At 30.8% G+C, this 10,051-nt stretch overlaps 1 pseudogene; it reads left to right on the forward strand.

Moving 5' to 3' along the window:
• Positions 1-3,764: 3,764 nt before the first annotated feature.
• LOC112480770 lies at positions 3,765-3,883 on the forward strand (annotated as a pseudogene).
• Positions 3,884-10,051: the final 6,168 nt, after the last annotated feature.

Below are 10,051 nucleotides of genomic sequence, written 5' to 3' on the forward strand. Positions count from 1 at the left end.
CAAATAACGTTTTTGAGGCCACGCATTTTAGATGGATTACAAATTGCCAATTTATCAGAAAAAATATAGTTTAATTTTAACATTAAATTTTGTTACTTTAGCTTTTAATATGTTCATGTAATGAATAAACTGATTTATGCTTTTTCATTAAAAAATAAATTTGTTTTTAAGAAGTCCATCTCTAGTCTGAAATCCTATATGTGATCTTTTAGGCTGAACTACAGGCAATTACAAAGCTTTGCCTGGCAGGTATCATGAAGGCAAGCTGCCCTCACCTCACCACTCTTGGTGTACAGTTCTTGAATGTGGTTTTCCAGAGGGAGCTGCAGTCAAGTACTCCACACTCCTGAGTCATGCTCAGGAGCATATTGGAATCCCTAGCCCAGGCACCTCTCATGCGAAGTCTTCTTATTGGCTGAGATATTGCAGAGACTTCTTTATTGGGTCCCTAGCTGAAGCATTCTCCTGCCCCCATGTACACTACATATCATCTGATTGCTGGCATGAGAAAACATGGAAAATCAGGAGACTAGCAAGTTTCTCTTTTGCCTCTGGTGTGCACTGTCACAGTAAGTAAATAAAGTTTTGATTGTCATGTTCAGTTGAGCTCATCATGCTAAATGACCACCTATACAACAGGCAATGCTATGGTTTTGCTTCCGAATACTTTTATTGAACTATTGTAAATGTATTTCTTACGATACTATGACTTTATAATGCTTAATTTGTTTATAATCGATCAATACTTTAATATAAATTATTTAGCAGATTGAATACTATACAAAATATTGTTTTGTTTAAATGAGCTAATGATCTTGTGTACTTACTATATCATATTGTACATCATTATCATGCAGAATGTTGGGCACGGGCATGGATAAAAGGAATATTTATAACCAAAATATGGTCTAGGACACAAACAGCAATTTTTTAAAAAAAATTTATTATTTTTTTAAACACCTACAGCACCTGCACCTGGTAGTTCAAGGTGGTCTCCCATCCAAGCACTAACCAACCAGATCTGACCCTGCTCAGCTTCTAAGATCAGATGAGACTGGGCACATTCAAAGTAGCATGGCTATAGACCAAATAGCAATTCTTAAAATTGATAATATACTGATTCATTACTCTTGAAAATGCTAAACAAAGTCATTGAGCAATAACTGAGAAAAAGATGATGGAATAATTATTAATCCCCACCCCCTATTGTTGAGGAAATGGCAGAGATACAACACAGGGAATTTACATAGTTTTTTATTTATATGCACTATTTACTCTTGCATATACTAGTGCATATACTATTGTATCTTTCAGTATCTAATAAAATTTTTAATTAACCAAACATACTACTTAGTAATATGTGAAATAATGTATCATAATATTAGTGCAAATATAAACTTAAACACATATTTAAAAAGAGGGCCATTTTTTGAACACAAATTCAAAAAGCCAGATTTCTAGAAAAGGATTAAATGTCATTGTCTTTAATACTGATTTGATAAGATTCATTTCCCAATTAATGAGAAACATGATTGTGGTAGAGCTAGTAATTAAAGACAAATGCCAAATGGTTATATTTTAGGTGTGAGAAATAGAGCTAGTAGAAAATTCTCAAGCTCTTTTTATTCAAATTGAAGAGCATTTAAATCATTTAAATGACAAACATCTTTGTTTTTCATATACTATTATGATGGGTGAAATGTGCCAAATCTTTGTCAAGTGATAGCATTACTATAAATTATCATTTTCTTTTAACTATACTTTCTGTGTAGTTGCAGAGTCCCTCTCTGGGATTATTGTATGGTATTCTTTTGTTCCAGCAGGTAGCATTATCCTAGGGTTTATGCCATTAGTTTTCTTGTTAATTTATTTTGTATCACAAATCTCAGGTTAGCTGTGAATCCAGGTACATTTTCCCTTGACCCCCTTACGTACTGTAAGCTTTTAAAAATGAGTTTTAATGAAGATTACTTAATGTATTTTGAATGCTTTCAATTTTAGACCTTCTACAGACCCAGAAATACATTTTATTTATTTACACTCATTTTATGAAAATAAATAAGGCTATAGCCCTTAAATAGCATTCTTAAATTTAGACAATTTGCCAACAGAATTGTACTATTACTGTCAGTACAATAAGATTGTGTTTAGAAAAGATGGTTTTCTCAACTGTCAAATAATACCAAAACTAAAGTGTCCTCTTTGCTCCAGTTCTAAATGGCTATACTGCAATATTAAACCAACACTGTCATTCGTTTGGGCTTTGTGATTCTCATTCATTCCTTTAGCATGTTAGAAACAATGCATTTAGGAACTTGCTTACACAGTAGCATTCATCTGCTTGAATTTGGGGGCGGGGTGAGGTTGTTTTGTTTGTTTTGAACATAAGCAATTTGAAATCTTTAGTTTAAAATAAAACTTCAACCACATTGGAGATAAGAATAATAAGTAGTATTTCCTTTAATCATTATTCTTTTTGAGGAACTGATTTTGGAAGCGTTAGTTCTACATAATGTACAGATTGCCGTTTTGTCATTATCTACATAGAGAATTGGTCTATTTCATATCATATTGAATCAAAAAACACTTCATATGAAATGCTTGGAAAGTACATTAAAACATGTCTCAAGTGAGGGGATAGTAAATAAAATCAATAGCAATTTTGTAAATACAATTTATCAGTTTTGATGAATTATTGTATTTTATTAGTGTTATATATTTTTAAGGTTATGTGAATGGTATGAAGTTTAAAATATAATTACAGATCAAACTGATGGCTAAGCTTTAAGTAATCTAAAATAAACTAAAGAAATAGAAATTTAACGTCAATGGACTATGAGATTAGTATTTTTCCTAGATTTCAAACAAATTTATTTATATAGCATCTGCTTACATAATAACTAGGATACTCAAATACATGTGAGTACAGTTATGGTTTATCTTTTCTTTAAGATTCTCCATAAATCTAAATGAACTAGTAATGTGGATTAACAGCTAGAAAGCCATTTATTTGTTCTGTCTTATAGAGATTTGACGTAAATTTTGCATCTTTGTTTTTCCAATCTGGTTATTTTGAGAACTTTAAATTATCCAAATTATTTGTGAATGTTGATATTTAACATATTTAAATTCCATTTCTTATTTTTGGTATTTTTTTACACTAGAAGTATCTTACCAAATAATTTTTGCTTCAATACTGTGTTTAATCTTTTCTCTTGAACTTCGACATTATTTAGCAGAAATCTGCATACCAGAAAATACTTCTTTGAAGAAAAATAAAATTAGTCATTAATAATATCTTAGAAAATATGACTCTGGTGAACATTGAAAGGATTTAAAATATTGGAAGACTGTCATGTAATCCTCTCCATTGTCTGATTTGGCCTCTAAATTTTAAGTTCTAGTTTTCATGAAGATGAGGCAGGAGGTCCAATTAGGTTCTCAAAATATGTCCTTTCCAAACAAGTATACATTCATATAAAAATACAAATAATATTTATATAAAATATATACATATAAATATAAATTAAACTATGTATAATTGATAAATTTGAAGAAAATTTAAGGTCTGGAAAAAGTCAAAATAAAATGGAAATATTACTTATCATAATTTCAATGATATGATTATGCCATTTCTGAAATTTATAGATTAGTTGGCATGCACAATGGAAAATAAAAAGTAAATGTATTTATTTTAGTTACTCTCTTTGCTATTTTTTTACTCTTCTCTGCAAAAAATGAGTTACCTTAAAAAATAAACTTCAGTCTACAGCTATGCCACACTGAATGTGCCTGATCTTGTCTGATCTCAGAAACTAAGCAGGGGTGGGCCTGGTTAGTACTTGGATGGGAGACCACTTTGAAATACCAGGTGCTGGAGGCATTAAAAATAAATAAATAAACTTTATTTTAGATTTTATAAATAATGATTCTTTATCCATACATTTAATTGAATATCAGTAGTATGAAAGTGCAAGTACTATTTTGAATAAAAAGTACCTTTTTATCTAGAAAAAAAGAAAACTAATTTACATTTTATAAAAGTACAGTTGAAAGACTTTCTTCATTTAAAATTTCAAAGTGATTTCAAATGGTCTATAATATTAAACTTCTTATAAAATCTAAGCTTATTTCAATCTTAAAATGTCAAATAGCTCAGAAATATCTTATTAGTCAAGTACTATACAACTAGTCTTCAAGGCAGACCAGTGTCTTCACTAGTTAAACAAATATTAGCACCATAAAGAAACACACAGTGTGTATAATTGACTTCAAGGAGTCAGTTGACTCAGATGTATTGCTACTGCCACTTTTCAGTTGATCTGCAGGTTAATGAATCAATCTTAAATTGCAAATTTTAATTCAAGTGTGAATAAAGAAGTCTGATTTTGTTTCTAACATCTCTTATATACCACTTCATTTTCTCTGGAGCTCACCTGTCTCCAGCTTTGGCACTTTTTCTGGTTAAGTAACTACTATAATGATCAACTCTGCATGGGCTTCTTTTAATTTTAGGTAGGCTCAACATAACAGAGGCTTGCTTGGGAGCCAGCGTGCACCACTCTCTGGAGTCATGTATGTCCCAAAGCTCTCTTTTTGCCACAGAAGTTTGTAACTTCTCAGAACCTGGTTGTAGCCTGTGCCTGGGGGTGGAGTTGGCAGGGGGTGGGGGGGGCGGCGGGCGTGCTATGAAGTTAATAGCTTGTGAGTACAATCATTCTCCCTTTTAGATCAGGAAAGTTGGTGGGTGAATGCTTTCTCTTCCTTCCTCCCTTGCTTTACTATGGACTTTCTTGGAAATCAGGAATTCTGTAGCCTTCAGAAGTCTCCTGAGAATCTCCAAGTGGTAGCAGATAAGTCCCACACCCACTTATTGACTTCTTCCTTCCTTCACTCCTCTCTTAATTCTGCTTGTCTGGTATTATACCTCTTAATGAACTAATAATACCTAAATTTATGTCTCAATTCTAATTTCTGACAGAGCCAGATAATTTAACTTTTCAGAGTCCTTTTTTTCTGTTTTAACATTCTCTTTTTAGGAACAATATTCCCAGGATAGAAAATTTAAAGTGCATAGTTTTGCTGTGATGATAGATCTTCTAAGTTACATCAATGCTATTAACAGATATAACCAGTATCTCAGAACTGATTGTTGTTGGAAATTCAGAATTCAGTTGCAAACAGATCTCCGTTTCTATCCATTTAGAATTCTGAGGAATATTCACTTTGACATCACTTTAATGCTAGACATTTAATTATACATTTGGAATAAAAATTCATTCTGTTCCACTTCATCAAACAGAAGAACTAAATATTTTCAAACTACAATTGTTTCAAATCATCAACAGAAAAGAAAATTATTTGGAAATCAAAAGTTTGAAATGACAGTGACATGAAATATATTTCAAGAAGCTTCTTGGGATTAAATTAGTGAGTACACAGCATTAAAAAATGTAATGGCATTTAATCTTTAAAACCACTGATACTTGGGCAAGTAAACTTTAAAAAAAATAGTGTTAGTCATTATTGGTAAATTTTGTAATAAATCATTTATATATGAAATATCCAGCATATGTTGGACTATGCAAACTGGCAACTGCTCTAAGTAAAAATTACCAAATGTTTTAGGGTTATTTCCTTTAATTAATACTGAAATTTATATTTGATGTTTGTGTATGTCTAAAAACCTGTAGAAATAAGTGCAAACTCATTTCATTTCAAAGAAATGTTCTGTTGTCTCTGTGGAATTCTGGAATTTAAATGTAAACCTCTGAGGTTAACAACTATATTTCTGATTATAGTTTTACCATGTCATGTGTGTACACATTTAAAAAAAAAATAGTCAATATAAAACTCTTCCTTTGTTGTCAAATAAGAAACAGTAAATTAATTTTGTCTTTGCATTTTGTAGACTTGAATTATATAAGAAAATCTTGGCAATGTTCCTTCATTTAATTAATGTTTTGTCAGGTCATCAATCTTACTTTCTCCCTGTGTGTTAATATTCAATTTGTTTAGTATTTACTTAAGCCCACATCTCTTTCCTAAAGAGACATTTTTATCTAGTTAGTTAGGATGTCTTTTCGTAGCATAACAAAAGCAATGGAGATTATTTCCACCCCCCATATTAACAACAAAATGAAATCCAGAGTGTTTTTTTAATGAGTTAGGTAAGAAGCCTACAGACAAGTTTTGCAGGTAAATATGACCTGTAGCACAATAAATCTAGTCGTTTGAAAAAATAATAATTTCATATTATATAATAATAATAATAATAATAATAATAATAAATCTTAATATAAAAAATGTGTTTACTGTTATAACTTTATAGTTATTATATAGTTTGAAATTTCATTCAATTCTCTGAGACAACATACTTGATCCTTTTGTGACTGGGTTTTGGAATAATAATAATTAATAATAATAATAAATCTTAATATAAAAAATGAGTTTAATATTAGCTTTAGACCTCTGAGATAATATTAATTTGCCTTCAGAAATACAGACTAAGGTGATTATTTCTCAAATGATCACAAAAATTGAAAAAAAAAACCAAAACAAGGTGTTTTTCCCTATGGTCATTGGCTTTGCCTATTTCAGAAGCTTTATCCCAAAGATATTAGAAGGTGCAATTACCTCATGGATCAGTGATTACTAAGCTGATATGTCATTAATTTTTCAAATTATGAGATAGGGCAGAGGACAGCTAAAATGGATCAAAATCTCTCAATCCTGTTGTGTCTTTTTCCCCATGTTTTCACTTCATCTATGCAGTGAAGAATCAATTGTGTAGGAAAGATTTTGGTAATATTTAGTCCACACCACACAGGGAGAAGAAGAAATTTCATTTTATGAGTGAATTTTTATATAAAATTGTATTATAATTCTTCGTATTAAATTGCCTAGATCATTAGGAAGAGATATTGACAAAGATTTAGGCATGAGCTTGGTTGCAAATAATACAGAATGAACTCTTAGTCTCTTAATTAAAAATCAGTAATTCAATGACTCAAACTTTATAAATCTCAAACCGACTTAGTGTTTCGATATCGGATGTTGTGCACTCTAATTCTTAGAAGAGATTTAATTCATCAACTTTAACTTCTAACACACACACATATACACACAAAGAATAGCAAAATGCAGATAACTAAAAAGAGAAATAAATTTAAGCTGATCTTAAAATAGATTATGAAAAAGGTAGAAAATATGGCCAAAGTTCTGGAAAGAATCATCAATATGGGCTCAATACAGAACTCAACAAACTGCAAGTTTCATCTTTCAAACAAACTGAAGTAATTTACTGGTTTTCTGGCTTTGAAAGTTTATTGAGAGATCATTCAGAATTTTATATCTGCCACACACACAAAAAACCCTTTTGGAAGCATTCAATAGTAATACGTTTAATGAATGATTATATCATTGACATATTTTATTTTTTCTATATTAATGTAATTTTCAGAATAGCACAAACATAGGTAAAACCAAAAGCAAAGCTTATCTGAAGAAAAAGAAAACAAAGAAGGAAGAAATAAAGGAGAAAGGAAGTAGGAAGGAAGTAAAGGAAGAAAGAAAGAAGGAAGAAAGGAGTGAAAGAAGGAAAGAAAGAAAAAGAAGGAAGAAATAAGATGGGAAAAAAAGAAAAACACTATTTTATATATATATATATATTCATATTTATCTCATAAAAATAATTTTTGGGGAAATATTTCCTGACAAAGATTGTAGTTACTGAACAAATTCTTCACAATGTCAGCACAGCACGACTAATCTTTTCAGCGCTTTTAATAGAAGGAAGAAAATTAATTTAAGGCCATCTCTCCTTAAGAGGAGAAAAGGATAACATTTGATTAAATGTTTGGGAAGTAGTATGTCTTAGTGAGAAAGAGAAAAGACTAGAGCCAGACTCTGTGGTTTGAATCCCAGTTCAACCCCTTGCCAATCATGTGACCTTTACAAGTTATTCAGTCTTTTTGTGTATCTTTTTTTCCCCATAAAATAGGGGAAATATTATTAATTATCTACAGAATTTCTGTGTGAGTTGTAATGCTCTTAGAACAGTGTCTGGGTGTGGGGCATTGACTATGTAAGTATTAGCAAATATTATTTTTACAAATATTTTTATTATCTTTAATGAAATAATAATGACACAAAGAGAAACTCTGTAAACTAGATATTGCCTGCTTGAAAACCTTCTTTTCTCATTCTGAGACACAAATAAATCTTTCTTTTTCTTATTATCATTCTGTGTTTGTGTTCATCCTTATATGCACTGTTTTTCCTTCCTCAACCCTCCCCTAAACCTACCTGTAATCTGCCTCTTGGTTTTGGCCATTTCTGAGCTTACCTTCCCTTTGTTACAAACCCCTTACCTTCAAAGGGCCTCACTGAAACTTATGGCATGGGTGATGTCTGTTTACTTTTTGTCCACCACTATCTCTGGAGTTGTTTGCTAAAACTGGTAGTCTCACATATGGTGGTCTTTGCTAAACTAAAGAGTTTACTACCTGCTTGAATGCAGCCTGCACAGGCATTCCCTATAGCTGTGCAAGCTTCTTGATAGACTGGTGCTACCTTGACTCTTTTGGATTCCATTCTTAGGGCTGGAAAACTCCCTGGGTCACATCCTCCTTCCAAGAAAATGCCTGTCACAGAATAGGTACTTAACGGACACTTTTAAATAAATTAGGAGGAATAAGATTGAGATTATGTTTTATATTCTATCTTTGAATTTGTAAGATATTTAGATAAGACTTTTAGGATGATTTTGATTCAAAATTATAAACAATAAAAGTTTAAATAACAAAATATGTGTTTTACTACCTGGAAAAAATTGGCTTTGTAAGTAATAGTTTCTTCAAAGATTTTAAATAACCAAATATACTAGGTTATTATAACTTATGTTATATATTTTTCTGGTTTAGAAAGTAATTATTTCTGTATTTCTCCACACATGATTGCAACAAAAACTTAATTGATAGATTGAGTTGTCTTACATTTTCTTTCCAGTATTAGAGACTCTCAAAAATTATTTTTGTGTTAGAATTGAATAATCAGTGAATTATCTTCTATTGTTTTATCAGTTTTAAGAGATAAAATTGGCAATGGTGCTTAAAACATATTGGAGTACAAAAATAATAGAGCAAAATATTATGAGACAAAACAACAGTTATTATTTCTATATAAAATTGGTCAGTATTTCCTGCTATCTCATCTTATATTTGAGAATCTATGCCTTTCTCCAACTACCTTTAATTTATTATTATATAACCTTGTCTGTAAGAAAACGACAATTTCAACCAAATATAAATATAGCTGAAAACTAGATTTTCCATGCTAGTGCACTGTAAGAAGGTAAAATATATGAGCTATAAGGACACTGTGAGAATAGGGAATTTTCACTAATCTATGTGTTGCCTAGAAAAGTACCAACAACTATTAATTTTTAGAAGCTGATATAAAACTTACCTTTTATAAGCAAAATAAGCACTTTCAATAAACTTATCAGCATCTATCTGATTATTGGTATATAATACTTAAATATATGCATCCATTGTATTTTTAGTTTAATATTGACTATTCCTTTCACTTTCATTTATTCTGTAAAGTTTAATAGATTATACACACACTTTCTACAATAGCCTTTATAATGTAATAGTAAGTCATGGAAGTCATTCAATATAGCATAGTAGTGCAACAATAATGGCAATAATTGTATACCTATACTTCATTGTACCTGAGAGTCTAAAGGTGTACTCATTTGTCCAAACTTTTCTGGGAAGTGAGCATGACAGTTCACTTAAATTTTTCAGGAACATCTGCTCCAGTTTGGTAGCTAAGTTGGTGTGTGCAGAGGAATCAGACAATCAGATACTTGAGGCCTATTTTCCTTTGTTCATCGGAAAAAGTATAGGGGAGATATTGTGCTTACATCAAAATTTGTGACACATAGGAATAGAATTAGCTTTACATGAAACTCTAGCCCTGAAAATAGAGTGCATTATTTGAAAACCACAAAACAAAGAATCAAAAAAAAAAAAAAACTATATAT

The sequence above is a fragment of the Pteropus alecto genome, unplaced genomic scaffold (assembly GCF_000325575.1).
Source record: "Pteropus alecto unplaced genomic scaffold, ASM32557v1 scaffold20, whole genome shotgun sequence".
NCBI classification, from domain to species: domain Eukaryota; kingdom Metazoa; phylum Chordata; class Mammalia; order Chiroptera; family Pteropodidae; genus Pteropus; species Pteropus alecto.